This window comes from Arachis ipaensis, chromosome B4, assembly GCF_059453495.1.
Source record: "Arachis ipaensis isolate K30076 ecotype BB chromosome B4, ASM5945349v1, whole genome shotgun sequence".
NCBI classification, from domain to species: domain Eukaryota; kingdom Viridiplantae; phylum Streptophyta; class Magnoliopsida; order Fabales; family Fabaceae; genus Arachis; species Arachis ipaensis.
Window position 1 is genome coordinate 86,750,625 of NC_142439.1, and position 6,235 is coordinate 86,756,859.

The window sequence follows — 6,235 nt, forward strand, 5'->3', positions numbered from 1 at the left end:
TTTTCATTTTAATTTTGAATTCCTAATCCTCATCTTTACTTTCTTGCACTTTAATTCTTATTTGAGAGCAATGACCACTTACTTCCCTATGCATTTGGGAAAGGAGATCTGTTTTAAGTTTTGATTGAATTGATGTTTATTTCTTCTTCCCAATCTGCTTGTTGTAGCCAAGAGATAACTCCCGTGCTTAATTGATCTATTCACTTTGGAAGGGGGTTTAGATCATTGAATTTCTATGTAAGCCTTGGAAGGGGAATCATAGAAATTAGTTTGGAGCTCTATCTCTCACAACTCTCTTGATCAATACATTCAGGATGAATTGAGATCCTGAGAACTTATGTGGCTTGTGGATTTGAGAATAGAGCTTTACCTCTTCTCATAAACAATTAGATAAAAGAATTGACAATTGTTTGTGTTAAGAGAAATTGGATTGCCAAGGAGTTGGGATTCAATTATTGCAATCCTCCATCGCTTACTTCATATGATTGAGTTTGAGATCCATTGATTCATGAAGAATTAACATCTCTAATCCCTTATGTTTTCCATCTTTACTTTCTAGCATTTTACTTCTCTACACTTTAAATTTCTTGTACTTTACTTCCCTTGCACTTTACTTTCTGGTTACTTCTCTACACTTTACAATTCTTAGCATTTATCTTTCTTGCACTTTATTGCTTTCATTTATGTTTATGCCATTTACATTTTTGCTACTCAACACTGTAACCATATTTGTCTAACTAGAATAATCAACACACTATTGATTGCTTAATCCTTTAATCCTCGTGGGATCGATCTCACTCTTGTGAGTTTTACTACTTGATTCGACCCGGTATACTTGCCGGTAGTTATGTGGATATATAATTTTTTTGTATCAAGTTTTTGGTGCCGTTACCGGGGATTGATTTAGATTGACGACGATTAAGTGGGTGATAGTCTAGATTAAGCACTTTTCTTTTATTTTTTTAAGCATACTAACTGTTTGACACTTTGTGTCAGCTAACTCTAACACACACTCTAGCAATAGAGTGATCATTTTGCTTTTGGCCTATCTTTGTGTTGTGTATACAAGGAGGGAAACCAAGAAGAAGAGAAAAAGAAGAAGAAGAATGAAGGACGTCAAGCTAGTGACGTTAAAGAAGCACTTGTTGGGAGGCAACCCAACCAGTGGTAATTTTCTTTTCTTAACTGTTTCAATAAGAGAGTTAAGTGGATTCCCCTGTATTCCAAGGAGTTAAGATTGGTGTTGCACACCAAAGTGAAGTCATAGGTGAAAATTCAAGGGTAAATGTGTGATGCTAAGTTTGGTGTTCCACCACAGATTTCATTGAAACATACTGCAACCCTCCAAATAGCATGATAGTCATTAACTCCAAAAAATCATGGAAACCACTTAACAGTTGTTTACTTTCTAGGTCATAGTTTGCTTTCTTAATAAAAGCACATAATGTTTCATGCATATAATCAATTTGAAGCATAATAGAACTAAGAAAGGAACTAAGTTTGGTACGCACACCAAAACAAGTTCAGAAACCTACAAACATACATGCATGCTAACCATTTTTCAAGTGCTTGGGGAACAAGCAACTTCCAATATCTTTGCAGGAAGTCATTCAATCTCTTGGACGGATCATGTACCATCATCCAAGGAGATAAAGAAGAATACAAAAGCTATTGATGATGATGACAAAAAGGAAACAAGAAGACACCAAGAGGTTGTACTGTTACTTAATTATCCAGTTTGAAGTGCTTTAATTGGAAGTGCAATTATAACCCTATTGATTAATGTCTTTTTAATCATTATTCATTTGTATTAGGTTGATTTTTATGCTATTTTGTGTTGCTAGTTTGAGTGCTTATATCATTTCATCTTGCTTGAATTGTATGCTTTGTTCCCCATGACTGAATAAAAGAAAATGTTGTGAAACAGAGAAAGAGTAAAAGTCCATTTAAGTAGAAGATAGAATAAGGTTATGTGATGGTGCATGCTTGAATACTTAGTAAGTGCACTAATAAAGTTGAAGGGTAGAATGTTCCCTTAAGTATGAACTTAGTATGCCTTATATGAGACCTTGGTAAGCAAAAGATCCTTGCAAAAAGAAAAGATAAAGAATAAAAGAGAAGCCAATGTTAGTGGGACAGCGCTAACGTTGGCAATAGAAAGAAAGAAACAAGGAATAAGCTAGGCACCAATAGCTTGACCCTTAAGATATATGCTTGTGGTGCTTTTGTATTAGGATCTGCTTGGATGATTAGGTTCTAAGGAGTGTTTTAACACTTGGTAACTTGGGTTGACTAACCCGGGATTATCAATCAAAAGTCCATTGTCAAAAGCAATCTTACTATAAAGCATTTAGTAACCCAAAGAGGTGTTGGGCATCAATGTCTCTAGGATTTGATTGCAAGCCAAATGCCTGTGGTGTGTATGTGTTGAGGAGAGGCTTGAGTTAGTAAGTCTGTGGGGTGCTTCAACACCCAACACCTTGAGCCAACTGGGTCGGGAGTATTGACTGAAAGCTTACCATAAAGAGTTTCCTCAACACAGAACACTAAGCTTCAAAATAAAGAATAAGTCTTTAACAAGAAAAAGAAAAAGCAACAAGGATCAAAGAATAAAAAGTTTCATAGAAGCAATAGAGTGAGTGCTTAAGGGGATGTTGTAACCAGGAAACTAATAAGTTCATGAGCTTCAAAGATATCATGCATGAAACCCCATGAACTAGGACTAAATATCTTCCAATAATGACTTATATCTATCTCTACTTTCATTCATTCTTTTTATGCTTTACTGCTTGCTTGATAAACAAGATTTAAGTTTGGTGTTATGATGCCTAGGCATCTTTGGCTAGTTTCAAAAGCCTTTTTCATTAGTTTTTACTTGGTTTCATGCACTTTCTTAGGCAATAAGCAAGTATTTGGATGAGTAATATATGTATGTCTTGATTCAATCAAACATTGTTAATTATAAACATTTTCATAAGATTAATGCAAGAATTACTTGATGAAATGAATAATGCATTATCTTGTGATTATGGCAAGGTTTTGATGCATTTGTTTGGTTGATGATAGGTAAGGAGAAGCAAAGCAAAAGCAAGGAAGGAGGAAGCAATGTTGGTGGCCCAAGATGGCTCACCAACGTTGCCTATCAACGTTGGCTCAAGGAAGGAAGAAGCAACGTTGGTGGCCCAAGTTGGCTCACCAACGTTGCCCATCAATGTTGCCAAGGAAGAGGGGAGCAACGTTAGTGGCCTAAGTCGGCTCACTAACGTTGCAAAGGTGACAAGCAACGTTGGTGGCCTAAAGTTGGCTCACCAACGTTACTAGCAAAAGGGAGGTACCAACGTTAGTGTGCTAACATTACTTAAAGTTAGCACACTAATGTCTTCGATAAATTTTCAAGTTGGAGCTGGAAAAATTGCTAGTGTGCGTACGCACAAGAGGAAAAATTGCCGGTGTGCGTACGCACAAGGCATGATGCGGATGCACAACAGGAAGAGTGTTGGTGCACCAACGTTGGTGACCAACGCCAGTGGCAATGCTCCAATGGGTTATGCATGCAACATTAGTGCCACCGTTAGTACACTAACGTTGGTGACTAACGCCAATGCTAACTCTCATTTCAAATGGCACCCATGCAAGTATGGAACATTAGTGAGCTAACGCCTATGTCAACATCAGAAAGAGCCACTCCTAACTTGCTTCAACTAAGGCCAAAGTCCACATCCAAAGACTTGAAGATTGATCTGGAAAGTGTATAAATAGGATAGATTTTGAAGTTAGAAAGGAGGCTGGGAAGCAGGGACCCTAATTGGGAAACCCTGAGATCATTTTCTTTGTACTTTGTTTTACTTTCATGTACTTTTCTTTTCCTTTTGATTTTGTTGAGCAATGATGAACTAAACCCCACATCATTAGGGGGAGGAGCTCTATTGTAATTCACATGATTGAATGAAATTCTTCTTCTTCTTAATCTGCCTAATGTAGCTAAGAGATAACTTTTATGTTTATTTTGATCTATTCACTCTGGAAGGGGGTTTAGATCCATTGAATTTCTATGTGAGACTCGGAAGGGGAATAATAGAAATTAGTTTGGAGCTCTATCTCTCACAACTCTCTTGATCAACACCATTCGGGAGGAATTGAGATCTTGTGAACTTGTGTGGCTTATGGATAAGAGAAATACACTTAACCTCTTCTCATGACAATTAGATCAAGGAATTGGCAAAATTGATTGTGTTTAGAGAAATTGGGTTACCAAGGAATTGGGACTCAATTAATTACAATCCGCCATAGATCTACTTCAAAAGATTGAGAATGAAGTTGAGACCTATTAATTCATGATAGATTATGATATCTCCAATCCCTAATGAATCTTTCTCTTTGTTGTTCTTCACCTTGATTTCCTTGAGTTCATTTTACTTGCTTTGAATTTACTGCTTTCTTTAATTCCCAGCACCCAAATCCCCTTTACATTTCATGCAATTTACCTTCCATTGTCATTTACGTTCTTGCCTTTACTTTCTTGTCATTTAAGCTTCAGCTCATGTAAATTTCTTGCTATTTACGTATCAGTTCTTTAGTTTCCTCCCATTTGCATTTTCGCAATTTACATTTTGCCATTTACTTCCAGCACTTTAAGTTTCTGCAATTTATATTTTGTTCATCAAATTTCACCAAACCTTCCAATATTCGCTTAACTAGACAAATCACCAAACTAAAGTTTCTTGATCCATCAATCCCTGTGGGATCGACCTCACTCTTATGAGTTATTACTTGACGATTCGGTACACTTGCCGAAGGGGATTTTTGTTGTGCAAATTCCCGCTCATCAACCATGCCCTTTGTTATATTGAATTTACTTCGAAGAGAGACATTATTATTGCCTTAAAACCAACCAACAACACAGGGATAACTATACTCATCTTCTTTATGAGCGTAGTTCATACATTACCAAATCTTTCGCTGAACGGTGGACCGGGTATTATTCTTAATACAATCACACCTTCGACCAAATCAAGAGCTTATCAATAAAATATGTCCCAATTGCTGAAAGCTCACCAAAAAGGACTTCAAAAAGGAAAATCAAAGCTGCAGCACAGCAAAGACATCCAAAAAAGAAAATCCAAAAGGTTTCCACAAAAATCTCTAAAAAGGTAAACCTTTGATCGAACCTTTTCTGAATCACTTTTTACCATATTTATTCAAAGATCCCTTATTTTCAAACTTTTGATTATTATCAGATTCAATCATCAAGTGAGAATTCTTCTGATGACAATAAGACTCAAACAAACATCTTTGCTTCTTCCAATGAGTCAGATTCAGAGGATTCCTCAACAGCTGCAACATTTCCTCATCTCATTCGAAGGAAATCTATTCAGGTATGCTTTTATTGCTTTCATATTTATCATATAAACCTAAATTTTTTATCTCATAAATACTTTAAAATTTTAGGCTGAGAAGGTCGCCCAATCTATATCCTCTTCTTCTTTCATCCTTCAATCAAAGAGTCAAGAGGACCAGCCAAGACCAGAACCACAAGGATCTCACTCTTCTACTCAAACTATGATCTCAGTCGAGCCTATACAAATCATTCTCCCATCAACGACTGAAGCACCAACTTTAGTCGATTTAACTCAAGAACACCTTCCGCTTCCACAAGGACCAACAATTGAGAATCCTCCTTCTCCAGTCAATACTGATGCACTCCTTAGGTCACCCATTGCACTAGACCTTGATTCACCCATTCGAGAAACCGGAGACATCATCTTTCCCCAAAAAACACCAAGCCCAGAAAAAACCATTGAACTTTCTTCTTCACATGGTCCTGAACCATCGACTGAAATTCCTGATGTTACTTCTAAACCTTCTGATACTGAACTGGCTAAGCTTGTGGCTGTTATAACACAGATTGCAAAAGAAGATGAAGTTCCTATCTCAAATCCTGCCTCTGAAGACCAATCCACATCCGATCTTCCCACTAAGCTTAGCCAACATAATCTCCAATAATTAACCACCATCTTGATGCTCCTGACACATACTCCCACCGAATGGACTAATCAGCCAAACTTGAATTCCCTTTTATATGACGTTCTAAGCTCTTCTCTCGAATTCCAAGTCCCTCCTCAATTTTCTTCCATAATAAAGAGGTTTATAAAGGTATTAAATAATTGCATCATCATTCAAGATAAGTTGCAAGAGACCAAGGAGAGAGTAGTCAAGATCAAAACTGAATCAGAAG